This window comes from Apus apus, chromosome 1, assembly GCF_020740795.1.
Source record: "Apus apus isolate bApuApu2 chromosome 1, bApuApu2.pri.cur, whole genome shotgun sequence".
NCBI classification, from domain to species: domain Eukaryota; kingdom Metazoa; phylum Chordata; class Aves; order Apodiformes; family Apodidae; genus Apus; species Apus apus.
Window position 1 is genome coordinate 170,242,738 of NC_067282.1, and position 23,347 is coordinate 170,266,084.

At 39.7% G+C, this 23,347-nt stretch overlaps 1 protein-coding gene across 1 annotated transcript in view; it reads left to right on the forward strand.

Annotated features, from left to right (window-relative positions):
• GRIP1 (glutamate receptor interacting protein 1) overlaps positions 1-23,347 on the forward strand; it is a 226,280-nt gene that overhangs the window by 94,888 nt on the left and 108,045 nt on the right. The window lies entirely within an intron of this gene.

Genomic DNA, 23,347 nt, shown 5'->3' on the forward strand with positions numbered 1-23,347 from the left:
TGCAGGCTATGTAATTTGTCTTCTTTCCTGGTTGTACTTTTCATCTGCCACCTCACATCCCAGGATGCAAAACCCATGTTACAAAATCCAGGTTTTCATTTGCTTCAAGATATGGCAAGAAGGTAGTGCAGCCTTGCGAGGTGATGCGGATTGTTTATTTTTTGCAGTTAAGGAAGTGAAAGTGTAGTAAATATTATGTTCCTGTGAGAACCAGGAAACTTAAGCTACCTACAGAAATAAATTTCCTGAAACAGAAATTGTTGTGTGCTAAGCTTTAGCACACACGTGTTTTGTACTTGCCTCTTCCATGTATCTTTGTTGTGCATGCCTGGAGACGGGCAACCTCAAACAACTCAATTCTGCTAGAAATTGAAACAGATGAGAAACTTGGGAAAAAACACAGAATCATTGTGTTGTTGCCTCTCCAAGAGCTGTAGTTGTTCAGTTTTGTAGCAGAACATAAATATGCTTCTGCACACACAGCAGCTTGTGCAACTCTGTTCATATAAACTGTTAGTCATTTCCAAGCACTGGAGAAGAGAGAGCTTCTGCCTTGTCTTGCTTTTTCCTGAAGGCTGCAGGAGGAGACATTCACCTCCCTCTGTGTTGAGGGCAGGCTGAGGGAAATGGGTTTCTCTGTGTTTCCCAGGGGACAAGAAAGAATCTGCCTGTGCCAGTGACTACAACAGTCCTTTCTCTGCAGGGAGGTTGCCTGTTCTGGCAGTGGCTTCGTACAGCCCCTTCCCACATGTTTTTTGAGGTGAAACCTACTTCTTCCAGCTTTTCTCTCTGCTTTGGTCTTTGTCTCCTGCCTGTAGTCGTGGCTCTCCCTCTCTTCCACCCCCCCCCCCCCCCACCTTATTTGCTGATTCCATAGGGAAAGATGCTGGTCGTTTGTTCATGTATTAAACAAGAATTACACATACACTGAATACAGCACCTGTTTCTTTATTGCATGTCTGCCTTCCAGGACAGCACAGGAATTACTTCTATGGTTTTAAAGGTCCTGTCCTTAAATGTGAACCACTTTAGGATGGCTTTTCTCCCATAACTAGTTTTTATTTTATAGGGTTTCTGGGGGAGCTTTTTAGAGTCTCCATCTTTGATACTTTTTGTGCACTTACTATTAATTTCTGTCAGCACAGTCCATGCTTTCCCAAACTGAGATGCATATCCCTTTCAAGCAGGTGTTTGGTAAACCTGTGATAACTCCCCAATGCCTTTCTGGCCATATCTCATAGTTTACATGCAGCTCCTCCACCCATCTGGCACCATATAGGAGACTGGCCTCTCTTACCTGCCCAGCCTGAAAGCCCAGGTGCTGTTGGTAGGGTCTCTTTGGTGCCTCTCTGGCCCGGACTTGAGAGAGGAGCACCAGAGTGTTTCCTGCTTCTTGGGGGCTGGGCTCAAGACTGGGGCTGTGCCAGAGATACCATCTCTTGCTTATAGCCTTGCTGAGGGTGTCTGCCATCCTGGTGATGCTGAGCCACAGCAGTGCTTCATGATGCTCTGAAAAGGCTTACAGACAGCCAGCACCATGGCTTACCACTGGAGCTGACCCTGCCAAAGCACTGTGCCCTGGGTGGCATGGCTGTGGGCATCTCCTCCCTCTGGCCATCTCACCTTGCTGTCTGCCAGTCCCTCGACAGGTAGTGGCTGTGCCTCCCTGCCACTCGCTGGCACATCACGGCCTCAGGGCTCCTGCCTCACCTTCAGACAGATCCGTTTTTTAGCGTTTCAGCGTCTGGTTTAGGGCCTCAGGCAATTCCTGCACAACACCATTATGCGTCTGTGGCTTTCACAGTGCTGGAGTTCAGCCATGATTGCCTCCCAGTACTTTTTAATTTCTTTTCATGGGTCATACCCAATGTGTATCCCTGGAACTGGCCACTTGATGCCAGTTAATCTGTTTATCACCATTTGCTCTGGTTATCTTCAAAAACCAGTCAAGGACTTTTTTAAAAAGTCTGCAGTGATCCTGTAGTATGACTTGTGCAACACAAGCCTCCAATTTCCCTAAATTAAGAAATTAATCCTATTTAAATTTGAGCAGCCTGTAGATAAATATTGATCTTGATTTTTAAAAATGTTTAGTAATGGAAAACTGACATTCTTACAAAAATGTTACTGAAAATCAATGTTAATGATCCACAGAGCTTTTTGGCTTAGCTGTTGAATTGAAGTAATCCAGACCTGCTGATACCAGACTGCTGATCTAGCTAACATTGCTTAACATTGTTCTAAGTTGGATTAGAAATACATGACTATCATTATCATGATCTATTATGCCATACAGCATTTTCTCAACAACAGAGCAGGAATATTGTATTTACCACTTCTTTTTGTACTTGGTAAGCCATATGACAATCGTGATTCTTTATCCTAAAATACTGCAAGTTATTTTATTGGGGTTTGATTCTGTTAATCTGCGCATCACCATCTACTTCCACTTTCTCCCATATCAGTGGCTCATAGATTAGTAACAGCATTTCTAGATACTGTCACCCTTCTCCTTTTCGCTCACACATCCATTCCAACAAAAGTTCTAATTACTGATTTTAGTTATCTAATAATGCTTTTCTTCCAACCTAAATATATTTTTTTTATTCTCAGCTTGAATTTTCCACAATAAATTAATTGTTCTGGCATCTCTTGTCTACCACCTAGGTTACTATTTCTGATGCAAACACAGTATCTTCTCATCCTTGGGAATTTTGGTAAAATTTATTTTGGAAATCTTTGATTTCTGTTCTAAATATATCTCCTTTTTTGTTATTAGTTTTATCTTGCTGTTGTAATCCTGAGTGACCTATTTATTGCAAGGTTGGCTCCCCTTCTGCAGAGTTGGAGGGCATCTGGGTTATGAGCCTATTTCCTTTAGAAAACGAGTGATAGTCCTGCACAATCAAACCCTTCTGCCTTTGAGGGCTGCTAATACATCTGTTTGCTGGGTTAATCTTGGACCAGAGGGAGGCCTAATAATGTTTTAAGATCAATGGCGATTTGGGAGGATATGCAATAGAGAACAGATGTTGCATTTGAATGTTTGTCCCAGTGCTTGCCTGTGCTGGCCGACATTTCTAGTTTATCTGAGTTGGGCCTACACCAGCTGGCTTTTATTCAGATGACAGATATTTGTCTAAGTAGGGGATGGAACCACTGGGCATCTATGGGAGGTGACAGATCTCATAACACCAGAGGTGCTACAGCCCAGATCTCTCCAGGAGTGCCTGTGATTGCCCATGGGAGCAGTTCTGGGAGGAAGCTGCTGGGTGCAGATGATCTGTCTTTGCCTATTGCCCTGTGGACCTCAACAGCCTCAATGATTTTATTCCAGCCAAATACATGAATCTGCATGAACTACAAACTTGCAAATATCTAGAAAAATCTGAGATCAAATGGTGCTCAGAATGGCTGCTGTGTTTTGGATTTGTTGTGCCCAGAATGGGCAGACTGGAGTTTAGCTGTGCCTGCACAAGATTTGGTTTACACAAAATGTTTGCTTCTGTAGCACAATGTTTTGCATGAAAGCAATATGCACTCCTGTGGAGGTCTGCAGTGCCTGTGAGTGGATAGTAGTTTCCAGCTGCAGTCAGTTTTTACTGAAATACCCTAATTTATATGAATTCTGCAGCTGTACTGTTACCTTTGAGTGGTTTGTCTGCTCCATTAAAGAGGACCCCCAACAAGGAGTCCTAAATCTGCCAGGCTTTCCTGTCAAGCAAATGCCAGCAAATAATGCATTTCCATTTTCAATTTCAAGAAAATCTGCATTTTGTGACTGAAGGGGGTGTGCTGTTGAACCGTTGTGGCCGTGGGCCCACTGTAGGCAGAGCAGAGTGGAGACAAAGGGAAAGATGGCTTAGTGCAGAGCTCTGAGATAGAACCCTGAGTCAGAAGAGGGTTACACAGAGGGTAACAGAAACTGAGGAAGGGAGAACCATAAAAATGTAAATTGCTGCCTGTAAATGCTGTTGACTATGTTAATACACTGGTGTGATAGCTCAGAGGGCTTGCAATGGCCCAAAAGCAGCGAGAGGTGCAGCGTGCGCTGCAGGGCGTGGGCCATCCAGCGCAGGGCAAGGTTAGTTGTGTCTCTCCGTGGCTGTGCTGCTTCCTCTTGGATCTGAAATAATGCTGGCTCTGGCAACCTCTATGCACTCAGAAACTGACTTGAACATAGGCTGGAGCCTACAGCGCCAAAGAACATTGTAGTGGTTTAATTTCTTTTTGCATCAGAGAAGGCAATCTGAATGACTTAGTTTTTTTCATTAAAAAAGTGATACTCCCTTTATGTCACTTCCTGCCAGCTGTATTCTGTAATAGGCCTTCCTTGCTTTAATTATCAAGATACGAGGCTCCCTGAGGCGAAAGGATTGGTACAGCCTTTGGGAACATGCTCATTGGCAAAACCTGTCAGGTTGAGGAGGAAGTCTAAAGAGTGGCAACCTCCCTGGCAGTCCGAAATCCCCAAGTCCTGTGCAACCTGTGTCTATTGCAACCTTATAGCACATGTAAAAACTGAATCTGCAGTTCCAGTGCTTGAAGTCTGGGGGTTGGGATTTGAGTCATGGAGACTGCTGTGCAGGAGAAAGAAGGAGAGGAAGCTGAAAAAAAGGGGAAAGAGACTAACAGTGTGGGTAGCTTCCTGGTTTTGTTTCATTTTGGGTTGTTTTTTTTTGTTACTGTTACTCCAGATAAATCTGAGACCTCTTTTTCAATCAACCATGGAAACTTTTAGTTGGGCTCCACTGCTAAAGCAAGTGGAAGCTTTAAATGTAATAGATTTATAAAAAGGCAGTAGAGAAATTAGCAGATTGACTCCAAGGCCACAGGTGACCTTCTAGTACACTTCCCTTCTGCATTGTACCCCAGGAAAAGGACAGAGCCTGGCATTGGATGATCTGAAGAGTGAACAATTTTCTCCTCTTTTTCCTATCTCCCAGACTCTTGGCCCCAAGTCAGGGATCAGGACCCCTTCAAAGGGTGCCTGAGAGGTTTTCTGGTTCCTGTCAAAGGTGACCACCACTATCTCAAATTTCAAATCCAAGAGATATAATAGATGCCGACTTACACACTGGCATACGCACCCGTTCGCTGGCTCTGTGTTCAGGCTGGGCTTGTGTGTGGTGCTTGCTAGGAAGGCAGTGGTAGATCAAAAGGAGAGTACGATACACGTGGTTGGTCCAATTAAAAAAAGATCTAATAATACAGATCTGCAAAAAATGTATGTTCAAAGTTAATTCACTTTTTTGGTCTAGTGTGAATAGTGGTCAGCTAGGGACCTACATTCAAAAGCCAACCCAGGGACTGGGGCAGTCTCTCTTACTCCTTTATGCTTTTGTCCTGGGAATAGTTGGTAACTAAATGCCAAAGATGAAGGCAGGCTAATACGGAGTACATTTGAAAAGAATACAAAGGAGTCAGATACAGTTATCTTTGATAGCTTTAACAGGGAAGTTTAAAAATACCATCTTTTTCTCCTAAAAACATTCCTAGCAGCAGAAATCATCTGCTTTCAGATTGTCAGCTTTGTCCCACAGTCTTGAAAATTTCTGCCTGTATTAGTGAGTGTTTCAAATAGCTCTAACAGAAAATGTGTCTGCTGTGGGACTGGGGAGGGTGATGCTGCCCTGTGCTTCTGGGCAGCAGTTACAGTTCTAGTCTCAGTAAGCCATAAGCTTGATCTCTTGCATGGGCTTCTGTGGCTGCACACATTAAAAATATATATAATCTCCAAATTGCATCAAATACAGCAGTCCAGATGAAACATGGGTCACTACGTAGCTATACTTTGTTCTGCATGGGGTTTCTATCCAAGATCTATCCAAGATCTCTATCCGGTTTGAAGACCTTCTGGGCAGACACATGTAATTGCCTGTAGGATCATTTCTCCCTCTTGCTGGCTGTTCCCAGCAGCCATGTCTGACAGCAGGAAAATGCTCAATGACAAGGAGAGCTGGGCTAGTGCTGGCCATCGGGTTGTGGTGAATTGAACGTAGATTAACTGAACTGGCTCCTGCAGAAGCTGGAAATGATCATAAGTTGCACTTCATGAAGATCTCCACATAAGATTTCTCCAGAGCAGCTTTCCCTTGCTAAGTTCTTGATAAACTCAAATTACTTGATGAATGGTTGATAAACTCAAATTTTAAAATGTATTTAACAGAAAGAAAATTATTTTCCTTGCACAATGTTGTCAAAGAAGGAAAAGAAGGAAAAGAAAATAATAATTGTTTGTAAAACCCTAGTGCCAGGTCAGGTGAGACACTATATTGGGGACATTTCTGAGGCCAACTAAATTAAAGATGTATTTTGCCTAGGCACTTTATTGCTTCATTTTTAAGTGTAGTGTCTCATAACTGGAATTTTCCTAGGGAAAAATACGGATTTGAACTATAAGTTTTACAGACTTAAAAAAAATATAATAATTAAAAATTAATTTCATGTTTATTTTGCCTTTATGCCAGTATTGATGCCACAATTTATTTCTTTATTTTAGCCAGTTCATACAGAATGTTTTAAAAAAGCCAAACCTGCAAATATTACTGTTCACTGGGTAGATAATATGAATGTTTTCTGTTTATGTATCATCTCACTGAATTCAGATTGTAATGTTAAAGGTGATATTTGGCAGAATGCTGTAGCTAGAACTTGGAAGAAGCAGCTGTTATATTTAAAATTAGCACATAAAGTGTCATTAAAATAATGATGGAGGTTTGCAGAGTTGCATTCTAAGTGCTAATCATTCCATCTTGTGGATGTGTTGACTGCTGTGCCTTGCTCTGTGGTGCTTCCTGGGTTTGAACATTTGGCCAAAATTAATTGGTGAAAGGCTGGAGGTGGTAGAAATAGAAGCACAGATAACACTAATGTGTCTCATCTGCCAAATATCTGCCTATTGAACCCATCAGCTAAATTAAAATGTCTTTCTCCATCCTTGATCTTTGCCAGTGTCATTGTTAGCTGCAACGTATTATACTCTGTGGGGTGTCCTGAGGATTTTCGGTGTACCGGCTTGAATTGGTAGGGGAAGAAAAAAATACAGTGAACTAGGGATATTATAAGTTGTATGGTGAACTAAAAAGCTACAAGGGTTATTTTTTTTTTTTCCTGCCATGCTAAAATAGCAATATGAAGAAATTATGATTCACTGAGATTGTTCATTGGAGCTGTAATTATAATCCATGATGTCTCTTCTCTGTTTGTTTAGCCAAGAATTCATAAAAGGACTTGGTCAGTCAAGACAGCACTCATACACAAATGCACACTGCTCTTTATCATTTATTCATTCTCAAATACATTGGTTTCCATAGTACCCTAGGAAAGGCTGAATTCATGTAAGATGAGATTAATTGCAAGGAATGCGTAAATGGTTACAGGAGTCTTTAAGTGTTAGAGTAAACTACATCAGAGAAAGGAAATAAAGTTGTTTTTTCAAGTGGAAAGCCAAATACAATGCTATTTGTCTGTAGGATAGATTGCAGCTGCTTCTTCAGGACTTTGATACACTCTAACACATCTCAGTCTATTTTAAAGTGTGCATGAGCACACATCAGATAAAATCTTCGAAGAAAGGGATGGTAGCCTACACATCTGGGAATTCCAAAATAGATTGTGTGTTTATACCAAAATCATGGATGATCTTTCATGGCCTTTCTGTATGAAAGTGCTATTATTCTTGAATTAGCATTGTTTTGTATCATAAATCACTATGTTGGGAGTATTTATTTTTATGAGCTTTATGAGAATAAACGTTACAGTATTCTTTTTTAAAAAAAAGACTAAAATGATGAATGTATGACCTTTAGTATACATTTTTGATTCTTACATAGAAATAGTGTGTCAGACTTGCACACAGCCATGCTCACGGCAATTTGCCAGTGTATTATTCAGTGTGGACCCACTGCTATAGAGGCCTATTTTGTCATACCTGTATATAGGAGCTTAATACAAAGTTCCAGGTTTTAGAAATGTGTTTAGAAATAATGGGGTGTGATTTGTGATGGAGTTTTGCATACTTTTCCTCACATTATAAAGCATGAGATGACATAGCCCCACAGAAAAATGTGTTAATGGTAAGAACATGTCTTGTTTTTCACTTAGCAAAAATTCATGCATGTGCATGAATATCTGCAAAACAAGGGCCTGTAGTCCTTGCAACCCAAAACAGGAGAGCATCCAACCCATATTTGAATTTAAAGCACCCTGTTGACTTTAAAATCCCTCTGTGTTTTTGTTGGGTTTTAATAGGCACAAATGATCCCTTAAATTGACATGGTTTTCAGAGCAGAGGCTTAAAGAAAAATTCTGGCTTTACTATGGTATAGTAGCTAATCTAACTGAACTGAAGGTATCCTGGCAATGTCAATTAGTAAAGTAATCCTTTTGTGTTTAACCTACTTGTTTTAACTTCTGATTTATTTTCAGTAAGTCTACTAGGAAATGATAATGAGAACATTTTATTCCTCATTATTTTTATTGTAAAGAACATAATGCAATAACTTAAGTTGTTTGTATGAAACATTACATGTATATGGATCTTGGCATGAACTTGGGGAATAGACATTGTTTGATCTCTGTAGTAATTTTATTCAATTTTTAATTAACTTTTTACACGCAAGTCTCAATCGACTTTTATACTGGAAGCGATGAGAGCAATCCTGAGACTAATCCAGTCCAGAAAAAATCCTACTAGAAAGTAAAAATTGTGCAAAACTGTGGTGGTTAAATAAATAATTTATGTGTCAAGACTTTATGTTCACTTGCATTTGTCTTTAGATTGTCATTGACACTTATATTTTTATTCCATCCATATAAAGCAAGCAGTAACACTGTCATTGTTATCTGTGCTTCTCTGCTAAGCAGAATATTGATGAAAATATCTTAACCAAAAATTCCTGCGTGATTGAAAAAGTATTAAGAGTTTTGTTTCCTAATCTCCAAACTTTTTTTCAGTCCCCCCTCAAGTTATTTGAGCTGGTGATGGTGATAGAATATATATACAGATCTCGCTAACTCCTCTATTCATTTGCTTCTCACAGGGAGGAGTGTTAGCCCAGAAGCAGAGGAAATAGCTCAGGAAGGGAAAGCAGTGAAGTATTAATTCCTGCTGTGATACTGAAGTCCTGGTGTCTCTTGTCAAATCAGCTTTTCCAGTGTTTTCTAATTTGGCGTTTTGCTATTAGCAGTACAAACTCAAAGCTGAGAATTTTTAACTTCTGCATTATTCAAATCACTTCTACTGTGGACCTAGCAAAGGAAATAGAGCTTGTTAGAGGAGCTTGGGAGTGGATTGAGAAGTTGAGGGGGAGGATTAATCTCTTTCTATTCATCTCTCCGTACCAACCCTTCCTTTCTTTTCCCTGTGCAACCTGATTTAGTTTTGTTTTTCTCTTATTTCCCTCTTCCTTATCTCACATACAGCATCCTATGCATTGTGTATATTTATGTTTTCTGTCAGACCTTAACTCCTTTTTTATTTCTTCTGTTGTGTGTGTGCTGCTAAAATGTAATGCCCCTCTGAAGGGGAGGCTTGCGGACACAAGGAAGTGGGCAGAATGAATGCTGCTGTGGAACATGCAAAAACATGCAAAAATGTTGTTTAGCATCCCTTTCCTCTAGCCTGACCTTTTACAGGAGTATGAGGCATAGGAGCTGCATTCACAGAGCTGTTCAGTGAAAGCTTTTTTTGATGGAAAGAGCAACAATTTTATGATAGGCTCTGAGACAGTGTGGGTTTGGAAAGCCTGGGGTCAGAACTGCCAGCTCAGCTGCCCTACAGCTCCTTCAAGGACAAGTGTGCTTGGGTTTAAACTTTGCATGGAAATGGCAGGTAACTTGCAACTTCGAGCACCCATAAACCTCACAGACAACAAGCTTGTTATTATTTATTATCTTAAGGCAGGGTGATAGGAATAGTAATGGATTTTTTTGTGGAGTTATAGGAGATGAGAGAAGTGTTAGCAAGATGTTTTATAAGTCTCACAAAGAATAATTTGAGTCCTAGTTTATGTGTAGGAAAAGGCAGTTCTGTCTGCTGGAAGACCTCTTGGTGTGTTTTAATGTTTATTTTTTAAAAGTACTCATGGGAATCCTGGTTATTTTAAAAATAAATCAGCCTAGACCTTTAAGTTATGGTGAACAGTCTCTTTTCCCCCTCACCAAGCAAGACTTTTGGAGTAAACAGGTTCTATTTATTTATTTAGTAATTTATTTATTTCAGACTCTGCAAGGGTTTCTCTCAGGTCCCCAGGAGTTCCTCCCTCTATTCAGTGCTCGTGCACTGAATCATCCACTGATTCTTATTGTCAGCCTTTGCTTTCTTCTCTCTTCCATCCACTACACCCTGCCCTGCTGATGCTTCCGTACCCTGCCCTGCTCGCATGCTCCCATAATAGAAGCAAGGCTCCCTTCCTCCAGGGACCTGCTCCTCCTCCCCACACTCTCTTCTTGAAGGATCACAGAATCACAGAATGATACAGGTTGGAAGGGACTTCTGGTGATCATGTAGTCCAACCCCCCTGCTAGAGCAGGATCACCTAGAGCAGATGACACAGGAACACATTCAGGCAGGTTTTGAATGTCTCCAGGGATGGAGACTCCACAACCTCTCTGAGCAGTTCCAGTGCTCTGTTATCCTTAGAATAAACAACTATTTTCTCATATTCAGGTTAAGTCTCCTGTGTACCAGTTTGTGACCATTACCCCTAGTTCTCTCACTGGACACCACTTAGAAGAGTCTGACCCCATTCTCCTGACCCCTACCCATTAGATATGTAAGTATTCATGAGATCCCCCCTCAGCCTCCTTTTTCTAGGCTAAACAGACCCAGCTCTCTGAGCCTTTCCTTGTAAGGTAGATGCTCTACTCCCTTAATCACCTTAGTGGCCATGTGCTGCACTCTCTCCAGTAGTTCCCTATCCTTCTTGAACTGGGGAGCCCAGAACTGCACACGTTACTCCAGATGAGACCTCACCAGGGCGCAGAGTAAGATGGGGAGGATAATCTCCCTCGACCTGCTGGCCACACTCTTCTTAATGTCACCCAGGGTGACACTGGCCCTCTTGGCTGCGAGGACACATTGTTTGCTCATGGTCAGCCTGTTGTCCACCATGACTCCCAGGTCTTTTTCCCCAGAGCTGCTGTCCAACAGATCAGTCCCTAACCTGTTGCTCTAGGGAAGCTGAAAGCATATCAAACTGGCACTGTCCATCAGAGAAGTTAACAATATTTGTTCTGCAGTTGGCCGCTGTTGTCATAACTCCAGTTAGGAAATGTTTTCAAAAGTATTTATGTTTATAGCCAGCCAAAATCACTGCACATCTTCCAGCAGCATAAGACCTGGAATGCAGAATATGTTGGTTGTGGAGTGCAGAAACTTGGTTTTTTTCAGAGCAGACCAAGGCAGCCAACTGTGCCTGTTAGTCTTAATGGATTCATTCTTCTTCGTTTAGATACTTAGTGATGTTGCACGCCTTGATAGATATGTTCCATAATTAGACTGCAGTAGAGACTAAAAGTGTCTTTTATTTTTAGAGACCTTTCAAGAGATGTGGCATAGTGATCTGTGATGTTTCCCAGCTTGACAGGCAACAGCTTAAAAGCTACTGCCTTAACCAGCAGTTTACGTGGGTCTCGGTGGCTTGCTTTGCTGTTCTTGTGGTTTTAATGAGTGTGTTCAACTCTTTGGCTGCAGCAAAGTGCTTGTTTAGTGCAATACAGAAATCATAGCTTGGAATCATTGGCTTTTTGTGGTTTTTTTGTTGTTTTGTTTTAAATACCAGTTATTTATTGAAATACCTTAAAGGTCAAAATTCTACTGTAATCTATCCAACATCTTGCCCTGGTTATGGATATAGCTGATCTCCTCAGTGTTTTCCTGTTTATTTGGTCAATAAAATTCCAGTTGCACCTGCAGTTCTATCTTCTGGTTGATAGGAGTGGTGATGCTGGGTAGGTGGTTGCTTCCTGGCATGGCTAAGAAGGTGTTGTTGTCTTCTGGATTTCAAAGCTACAGCAAATAGTTGAAATAATTTTTTCTCTGTTCTTGCTTAGAAATTGCAGTTTTAGTATTTTCTTTTACTTTTTATCTTGAATGTTTCTCTCTGCTTTTCCAATGGCTATTTGCATTAAGGTGTACTGTATGCTGTACCACACTCTCCTTTTAGAGACTTCAGATAATGAAGAATGTAGCATCTTTGTGAAATAATGGTGTGGCCTTTTTGGTGTCACTTTTTTTTTTGAGTTTACTACAGATGTATTTAATTGGCTGCATAGTGTGCAGATGTTAATATATTTGGCATTTGCATGTGTCTGAAGAGTTATACCCTCTGTCTTATTAATTACCTATATTCTACTCAAGCTCCTAAAATTAGCTTGGATTCCCTCAGTCCTTCATTATAAAATCCTGAACAGGGCACAGACTGGCCATGATTGAGTGATCTGGACTCTGGCATTCATTGTGCTGTTGGTCATGCTGCCAAAACCAAGGTCAAACCATTGTTTGACCTTAAGAACAGAGCAAGCCTGGACAGTTTGTTTGAGCTTTTCTTTATCTGAGCAGAGTCCTTAATCTGATAGTGTGTCAGGTTGGTTTGAACTATTTTACTTTGTGAGATTTCCTGTTATTTTTAATTGTTTCTGCTGTCTGTTTTGAAATTTACAAATAAAATTAACCCATCATTAAAATTAGGCACATGTACATACACGCACACACCATTATGATGGAGCTGAATGTGCTGGCAATACACTGGAAATACAGAGAAAAAAATAATAATTACTTCACGATTACACTAATGTTTGGACAAAAAGTTTAAGTACAGTTTTCACATTATGAAAAATAAAATCTGTGTTTATTTCCCTGCAGTTATGGTAGGTGATAGGTTGATCCTGTGTTTCTAGGAGCTTCAGAGCCAAAGAGGCTGTAAATGTGAAGCTGTGAATTCCTAAAGGAGGAGGAGTCCTGGTTAAAAAGCTTGGGGACTTGGTGCATGGAAAGATTAAAAGTTATTCGTCTGCCTTCTTGAAGGTCATAGGGTGTAATTTTTCATGTGTATCAAACATCCATCTGTATCTGTTTGTTTTTTGTTGGACTTTTCATAGAACTACAAAAAGCTGGTTCAGACATGGGCTAAATTGCATATAGGCAAAGATGTGAGCAAGCGGTTCTAATAATTACTGTTTCACAAAATTTGAGGAATATTGCAGGCAATGAACTGCTTGTCCTAAATAAGCGTTGAGATTAAATAGGACTCAAAAGGCACTGGCAAATAAAGAATATTTGACAGGTTAAAAGGCTTGCTGTAAAGAACCAAGTGCATGGATAGATGCTGACTGGAGCACACAAGGTGGCCTGGGCTTTGTGTGAGCTTTACGTAAAACAAATCCATATCTATTGTTTTGTTAACTTGACATCTCTTTTGTTGCTATCCTTTGTTCCCACTCCTAAAAGCACACAGCACTTAATTTTGAAAGACTCTTACTTGGACTATGTTCAAACTTGTCACAGCTTCCAAGAAACAGTGAAGTTCTGCTGACAACTGAACTTAGTCAGAGTTATTGCACAGTCTTTGTGGATATATAGAGTGAACTCTCCCAGGGTAGGGACTGAAAGTAGGAGAGTATTTCACAATGGCACAAGAAAAGTGACAGGTTTATAGCCTGACTTCTGAAAAAAGTGCTTTCTGAAAGATCAGTTTTTTCACTAAGCCTGAGCCATGCCAATTCGGACTAATGTGCATCATTTGAACTGTAAGTAAGTAGAGCAGTCCCACTGGTGTGCCAATATAAATATACTTGTACTGGTAAAATGTTTATACAGCTCCTAGTGGCCATGTTAGAATTGTTTTATGAATCAAATAAAGCTTGTTAGTGGGATTAAAATGGATATGGATAGCTATAGTGGTGTAAATGTATTCAGCATATTACTAAGATGCAAAGCATGCTTTACTCCTAGTCACACTGGAGTTACACTTGTGCAAACTTTTGGTTTAAAGAAACCGGATGGATTATTCACCAAATGGTTATCCCAGTCAGCATGTACACCATGCATTAGTGACAAAATCAGCCAATGTTTGTGGTAAATCATGCCTAGTGAGAAGAACTGATAGGATCCGTGTCTAAAGCTGCTAGCCCAGTAATCTGATTTCTGGAATGAACAATACATGAAATAAGGGAGTTTTTTGTAAGATCTTCTGAAGAGTGTAAGAATGTTACTAGGAGTAATGGAATGACAGTTAATGCAAGGAAAGAAAATTGTAGACTCATGGAGGGAACTATTTTCCAGCTGTGAGATCCGATGCATCCTGTGGAGCAGTCTCCAAAGGAAAGCAATAGAGATCCCATCACTAGAGACGCTTACAGACACAAGGAGGCTGAAAAATACATGATATAATTTACTGGAATAGAGGAAGAATAAATAACCTCCTGAAAAAAATTACCATTCCTAACTTCTTGCCTTTGAACATAATATTGTGACTGTGCTTACTCTTATTTTTCCTGAAGCAAACTAAACTCCCATTTTCTAAACAGTTTAACATATTTTAGTTCCTTTTTATGCAACTTGAGTGGCAGTCTCACTGTCTCAGCTATTAACCTTTATCATTACCTTCCCCCAGCACACATGCAACTAGCTTCTGCTTTCCCTGCCATGCAGTAGAAAAGTTCCTGGTTGACATGCTCACTTCCCCCAATTCCTGTCAACTGTAATGCCAGCAACATGGGCAGATGTTGCTGATCTACTTCACGTTATGGTCTGTACAGATAGAGAAGGTGGTAGGTGTCTTCCTTGTCAGTACTCCTAGATCATTATTCATATATATATAAACACATGCACTCTGAAGGAAAGGGGGAATTTTATTTCCTCCAATGGGACAATAAGAAAACTTTAATAGCAGTTTCAAACATCACCTCTACTTTTAATTTTCAAGAAGTCAGACTGCAGGGAAAATCTCCAACAAGGTTGGGCTGAGAAAGCACCAGAACAGTGAATGCTGTTAAGATTTGCTGGTACAGTGGAGGTGCCATGCAGAGTATGCACAGCTCAAATGACCAGTACATGTGTCTCCTGTTGCATTTTAACCACAAATATAATAGCAGATCATACTACATATCATCTTTTGTGAATACACAGTGAAACACTGCACACCAGGAAGCTGATTGTCTTTTGTCCTAAGGAGACACAGTGGTGGGCAGCCACAGAAGTCAGGAGCATGGTGGCTTATCTTAAGGATGTTGTCCAAGAGCCAAGAGATGTGGCTTGGCCGCTTTTCCCCTAATCAGCTATCACTGTCTTCCTACTCCAGCACAATCCCAACTGGAAGGCTTAACTGAATCAAGGCTGGAGAAAAAAAGTAATATTAAGGTCATTTATGTATTTTTAAAGTACATATCTATTCATAAATGTGTTTCCCCATCTGTTTTTCTGTCCTGTGACCACTGCCTTGGCTCAGGTCTTGCTTCTTTGGTCAACACCTTTCTCCAGCAGCCTTGTTAGAACTTTTATCATCATCTTAACATTGGTATTCCTCTGACAAATTTGGCTCAAATGTTCTTGAGAGATGCTGATTTAGCATTTACCAATGTTAAACAATGTAATTGAATCTCTTCATTATTAGAGCTTCGTAAGGAAAATAGTTTTGAGTTTTATTTTTTTCTGAAAAGGTTTTGTATGACCCCTTTACACAATGGCAGCATATGGTGGCACATCACAGTAATGTGGTGTTCCTAAACACACACACATGGAGGACAACAAAACCTTCCTGTGGACCAAGATGTAACTGTTGACGAACCATGAGTGTTCAGAACAAAAACTGTAGCTTGAATATCTGGAAATGTTTCCTGTCAGTGAGATCTGTGTCACTTAGGAATTTCCTTTTAAATGAAAAGGTTTGTAGCCCAAAGTGTCTCATAGAGGAGAGCAGTTTACTTCCTCAGTTTGAGCTTTTTTCCCTGTCCCAGCTTCTTCAGTTTCTAGCTGCTCTCATTAAGCCTTACACATTTCCCTTATGTGATGCCTGTAATATTTCCAGAAACAATAAACAAAAGCTCAAGACAACACTAAATACTAAATATTGGTTACTAAAATTCTGTAATGATTCAGTAACGATTCTGGTTTATGGCATTTGAGTTTAATCCCTTAACAAATGCTTGATGCTGTATGAACAAAAAGACATATTTATCAGATTTGAAGTAGTTTGTCGTTAGGGTATTAGTTAAATAGGATTACTTCTGCGTTAGATAATCCAGTGAAGTGAATTTCACAATATGCTAGTATCTGTGGAGACGTGTTTTCAGCTTTCTTCAGCTCCTACATGTTTTAAATGGTCTTGTAAAGTTCTGAGTTTTCCTGAGCAAAATATCTGTGGGAGGAGATCAGTATACTTAGCCATTTAGGAAACAAGCATGTCCATTCAGGTGCCTAAGCACAGGCTTAGAAAATTAACTTTGGACAAGTAAACTTGGAGGATATTCAGATCATTTTTCAAATTATCAAGCTTGCTGGGGTATGGTAAATATCAATAGGAAATGGATTCACTGTTATGCATAATTACAGTATCCTACTTCTCTTGCTTCTTGATTAAATCTGAGCTGTTACTGTATTAAGTATCCATATAATTCAGAAAAAAGGTAATTAATTTTACATAAAGTATAATAAAAATGAGTAAATTTTCACTTTAGAGAGACAAGAGTTATTCATTGTGTGCTATATCTGTTAAAATTAAGTTTCTAAGAAAAACAGAGGACACATCTGCTAAATGTGGGAAAGAAAATCACCAGAGGAGCTATTGCAACTCTGCCTTCTCATAATTCTGACATGTCACACACACCAGCAAATATTAAGTATCGGCAAAGCAAATTGTTGACATTTTGTTGTTTCAGGAAGCATATACATTCAGAAGCTGTACATTATATATCTGCTGAAAGAACTTAGCCCATTTTGTTTCTTTTTTCAACAGTTTATAGTCCATTACACTCTGACACAGCTGTGGTGTAATTGTGGTAAGCATGAATGTTCCAGGATGTTAATTTTTCTCTAGCCTTTTGCATTATTTAAAAGCAAATCTTCTAAAAACTTCCTCCTTTCCCAGGGAAAATGCATTCTCTGAGGTATTCTTTCATTATTGTTGTCAATACCAGTTACTAAGGATAAAAGTTACACCAGGCTAAAAACATTTGTTCCAAATCTCCCATTAACAGCCAGAGTAAAGTTCCCAGTATTCACCGCTTCCCAGCAAACTTCAATGTGGTTTATTGATTCAAGTGTATTCAATAATTCAATAGTAAAACTTACCAGAGTTTTAGAATTTGCAGTTGCCTTTTTAAGCTCCAGTTATAAAACAAAAAAGGTCTGGATAGTATTCTTTCTATGATTAATTTACAGCTGTTACAACTTTTACAGGCTCAGTTGGGTTGTGTTGGTATCTACCTACTGATTGTGACTGCCACAGGTTACATTGATCAGAGTATTTCTTAAAAATTCAGAGTTATTTAGTCAGTTCTAATTCAGAATTATTTTATCTCTACCTTCAGGGAAAATATTTGTCCACTGTCTAACAGAATTCGTCTCAGCTGGAAGCTGTAAGGCAGTGTGATAACCAAGCTTCTGCTCCTTCTGGATAATTTTTGCCTTCCCATTGCTGCAGATCAACCTGAAAATGAAATTTTCCTGAATTTTCAACAGTTTAGAGAAAATGATTATGCATTTTTAGCAGAAACAAAGAGCTGCAATTGAAAAGTGAGTTTATGTGGGATCAGGGACATTTTTCTAGAGTGATCCTGATGCCTTGGTAGTGGCTGGGCTGCTCACAGAGATATAGGGAACCTTGAGTTCAGATACCCTCTTCTGCCTGATCTGGCTCAGGGCTTGGAATGGATTGTAGAGGAGCTAGCTGCAATCTTTTTTACTTTGTATGACATACCTAAAACATTGAACAGAGTGAGCAAGCAAGACTGAATGTCTGTGTAACTGGGAGTTGGGTTTCTCGTCTATGAATGTGAGATCAGGGTTCAAGTCCCTGCTCCAGTAAATATTTCAGCTTTCTTATGGAATGGAAGATTTTTAACAGAAGAGAGTAAGTTGCTGCAGGTAAAGTCCTAGAAGTTGTTCTGAGACTCTGTGTAAGCTTTCCTCAACTTGAGAGCTTCTATAAACCACAGACATAAGTGGGTACATGTGTTTTTTTTGTCTGTGAAGACCTCCAGTTACAAGCTGGGGGGATAACTGAGAAATGCTGCAGCTCTAAATTTACCATCACCAGTGTGGTACTGTGCCAGAAATAATACTTCTGGGTAATGTTGCCATTTAAAGATATTCCATTTACAGATAAAATTCTGTATAGATTTCAAATACAGGAAGTAAAAGAACCTATGGTATGACTGGCAGGATTCATAGAAATCTGTTGCTTTTAGTAAAAAACCTTATAAAGGTAAGGAGTGGCAAATTTCTGTGAATGCAATATTACAGGAATGCCTGAAGTAGTAACTTTGACCACAGTGCTTTTAATTTTTGAGAAACTAAACTTGAGGTGATGTTCTCTTGGTTGTAAGCATCCTCTTGAAAACACATTGTCATCCTCTATGTCTGTGCAGGTATGTGATTCTCTGCTATTCTGAGGTGCATGCTATCCCAAATGGTGTAAACTACAAACAGTCAATCTTACCCCTTATGTACACTGAGACAGCTGAAGATGTGGGGCTCAATTTAGTTGGAGGTGTTTCACAGTGTGGAACATTTGAGGAACACCTTGATTTTCACTTGCTTGGGTTCTGAAGTCTACTTAGACTACAAACTCTAAAAAGGTTTCAGTTCTGTTTTGGCCAATGAACAGCTTATCTGTCATGAAACATAAGTAAGCTGTTGAAGAATGAGAATGAAAAACTGAAAGATGAGAACTCTCTGCTCTCCCTCATGATGCTTCCACATCTACTATGGAAAAAAATTAATATAGGTTCCAAGCTCCTAAATATTAAAAAAATTCCCTTGCATTTGAAATTCCTCACTTTGCAAATTTGGTGCCACATTATTTCCTCTGCTCCCAGTGGAATGCAGGTTTTGCAGAAGAGAAGCAGGTTCAAGTGGTGCCGTAAAGCTGAGAACAAGCTGTTGTGTGGGAGAAACAGGACACGACAGTGAAGGATCTTCACGTTTCCTCTCTGCGTAGGAGGGCCAAAGTGGCAGCCACTGAGTTGTTCAATAGCTGTTCCCACTGGGGTGGGAAGAGACTTCCCCTTTGTATCCAACAGGACACAGTTGTGCTCCATCACCTTCTGAGGCCACCTGGTGCTGCACAGGGCTTGGACATGTTTCCTGGGCTCAGTAGTTATCTCCTGGACATGGGGCAGCAGCAATGAAGGAAACATCCTCTAACAGGCTATGAAGACTTGAATGAGGGAGTGCTCTTAGGCTTTACCATATCCATAAACAACATCCTTGTGTCTGTAGCTTTCACAGCCACCTTGACAGACACGCAAATGGTTCCACAGCCATAAACCACCCAATACATTGAATGTTTAGACTTGACTATTGAGGAAATATCTTTAGACTTTCCTTTCATTCTCTCTTATTTGTCCCCAGTTGGTATATTTGAAAGAGTGTCAAGCTGGATATAGCAAATATCTAAAGATTTCGTATGGTCATTTTGCTAGCACAGTAGCAACCACTTTATATATATATATATATCTGTACCCATTGTCCAGCATATAGTCTGTGCAGGGTTACATTAGAGTTAGTTTGTTACAGTTTATATTATAGAGCCTTTAGTCTTGGACAGAGTCTGTCTTGTACAGTAAGAGCAACACAGAATGATATAAATGGGTCACAGCATGGTCCCTAACTCAAAGAATGAATCATTTAGTTACAGGATAGAGATGCCAGTGGGTTAAAAACAGGCAGTGAGGTGCAAAAAGCTGTTTATCTGCCACAGTCAATAGCTAAAGGCAATAAGCCTACAGTAATAGCTGGAAGCAGTAAGACTACTTGCCTATCCATTCTATCATTATCTTCGCAGTCTTTAGTTAGAAGAAATGTGTGCAGAGCTGTGAAAGGATGATATGTGAGCTACTGTTACAAGTATTTGGGGCTGTTCCATGAGGACAAGTGAAAACAGGAAGATCAGTTTGCTTTGCTGGTTAAGAATTTTAGTAATCTGCAAGATGTCAGTTCTGACATTATTGCTGTGTTCTGCCAGGAAGGAGGTGAATTAACATGAGCATCTTGTTCACTGTAGCACATTGGCAACTGGAAACAATACGCAAGGATGATTATGGGGGGAAAATGACCCCCACATGTTAACAGCACAAGAGGGTTTGTTTCCTGTAGTCACCAAGCGAAGAGATGTGCTGGTGTAGCAGTCACCTTAACATGACCTACTGACTTGCCAGAAGTTGTTTACTATGGGCTGTCTAATCTCTTAGACAGAGGAAATTAGAAGAGCAAACAACAGAAATAAGAAGGGATGATGTAATTCATGCATCTCCTGGGGTGTATCCATGTAGCTGGGCTATTCCCGCAGCAGTGGATGTGGCGGCCTGCAGCGCAATCCCTCCAGCGCCGGGCCGGGGCTGGGGCACCGAGCGGCAGGGGCTGCAGCTGCCTGTTCCAGGTGAAGGCATTTCTGTGCTCAAGGGCAATGCAATTTGGCCTGTGAATTCTTTATGAACTGTGACTCGCTCCCTGCTGATGATGTATTAGTACTAGGAGTGTAGCTAGGTGAGGTTTCTGATTCTGAATCCAGCCTGTTTCTCCCTCTCCTTAGTACATGTGGCTTCTTAAATACATTGCACTTTTACCTAATTTTGAGTAAATCTCCCACTGGGGGAATGCTTCATACCCTTTTGCTCCTTTGCTTTTTCAGGGTGTTGGCTTGCTGGGTTGGGTTGCATCTCAAATAAATTTATCTTTCCTAGAGAGGGGAAAGCTGGTAATGCAAAACATTCAGACAAGTCCCTCTAGGCACTGCTGCTACCCTAAGACATTTTTACATGTTTTAAGACCCTTCCTGCTAACTGCAGAGCAGATGGGGATATCAATAAATTGTAAATTGATAATCAATTCTTGTGGCCATACATACAACTTTGCTAAAAAATGCAGATTTTCCCCTTATGACTGCATAAATGTTGTCTAACATTTTAAGGCTATCATGGCTTTCTTGTCTCTTTAGTTACTCCATTGTTCAGGATGGCATCTATTTCTGCATCCGTCTGCTCTTTCTGTTACTTTTCTGTCTCAAATAAGCATTTCAATAAGGCTGTTAGTAGATTTTCTCCAGTTGGTTATATTTGTTTTCCATCACTTCTGGGAATCCTTTACACAGATTTCTAGTTATATTGCAGTGTGATTTTACTGTTAAATGAGCATTGAAAGAGAATTGCATCCTGTCCTGGGAACAGCTTCCCGATCCACCAATGATACAATGGCTCATTGTTCTTTTTCAATAATAATGAGGCATGTTTTGCATTAACAGGGATTCAAAATTTATGAAGCACTTTTTTGGCGCTCTTTATTTTGTCATGAAGGTCTGTAGACAGATTAAGAAATGTAACACAGTTACATGCCTACAGTGCCTAACCCGTATAAATATTTGGTAAGTTTTCAGTGTTGGTATGCCTAGTTAAACTATTAGCTTACTCACAAACATAGTCTCCATTATCTTTCATATCTGCCAGCTGTTATGTAGAAAATACTAGACTTTTTACTCAGGCTCCCTAGAATGTGAACTTACCTTCCCTCACTGGTGCCACTGACAAAAAAAAATAAATTGCAGGCTTGTCCTTTATTCTGAATTCAGGATAACCACAGGTACTCCCAGTGCAATATTGGGAAGATCCTGTTCCAGCAGGAGGGTGTAGCTGATTTACTAGTTTGCTCAGTGACAACGATTTAGCGAAAATGGGCAAGTTGGGGAAATTCTTCTTTCCTTTTCGCTCTCTCTCCAGTCTGATACGTAATAAGTCTGCCTAGGAGAGCACTGTTTTATCCTGTAAATTGATAGATTTTTCATAGGTAGGGCATACATTTAAATAGGGCCCAAAAGTCATCACCATCCATCAGTTCCTGAGAAATTGTATTACATTTCCTGCCCACTTAATAATAGAAAAATGCATGTCTCACACTATCTGCTGTCACATTCAGCACCTGCAAATAAATAGTAATGAATGGGACATGTAAGCCATGTGTTATTGATGAGCTTTCTTTTTTTGGTATTTGTATGAGTTACAAAGGCTGTTTGGGAGAGCCTTGCCTTGAGTTCGAGCTCAGTGGTGTCCCTTCTATGAAAGAAAAAAGATAATCCTACTTCCTTCAGAAACTCTAGTTCACTGTTATTTTAATTTCTTTAATGAGAGAAAGTATATTCTGTATATGCTATAATACTCACTTTTCCACCTTCCTTGAATAGAAGAATAAAGCTTTACATGTTTACCTTTTTCCTAAGTGGTGTAGCTGGATCTATGTTAATATTTCCTTATGTTTCTGTATTTCCTGTAGCAGACAGCATTATTTTCTTGGACTTTGTACTAGCATACAGTATAGTCAAGCTTGTTATCTTTCTCCTTGTAGCAATACAGTCTTAGAGGAATGGGAGTTCATTTGATTGTAAAAAAAACAATTGTATTGGCTGTTGAGGTATTTTACCAATATATGTTCTTCATTACTTGCTGCATTTTCTTCAAGATGCACAGCTATAGAACAATATTTTGCCACTTTCTTTTTTTTTCCCCAATTCATTTAGATTTTTTTTGTTACTGCATCTGCCTAACAATAGCAGAGTCCATTGGAGATATTCTGGTTTTAAAAGCCAGCCAGCTCTTCTAGTCACTTCTTTCTGAGACCTGGTTTTAAATTAAATTAAGCTGACCAAACCCTTACCTTACTTGTATAGAAATGGTCTGCTGTCTTTGATGCAAGGTTCTAAAGGAGTTCAAGACTTTGCAAGATGTAAATAGTGCAATCAGCAAAGAAGGCTTCTAATGTCAAGAGTGTCAGCTGAAATGAATAACTGATCTTCCAAAAAATCTACTTGATCTCAAGATGCTGTAGCAGATAACATAGTCTTTGATGCTTTTGCTCATTGATCTGTATTTAAGGATGTATTCGTGCAGTTGCTGTAAACACACAGGTCCTTTGCAACCTGAAGGAAAATATGCAAATAGAAGGATTTGATAATACTTTAAAGTGTTTGAGCACTTGATTAAAGGACAAGCAAGATAGAAGCTTAATTTCTTCTGATTTCTTTTGATCGAAATTATAAAATGCATAGTATTATTTTTTCTGTTTTATTCACATTTCTTTCCTGAGCTAGTAGCTTGTCCTTTTTAAGGACATACATTTTACCATGTAGTTGATTTT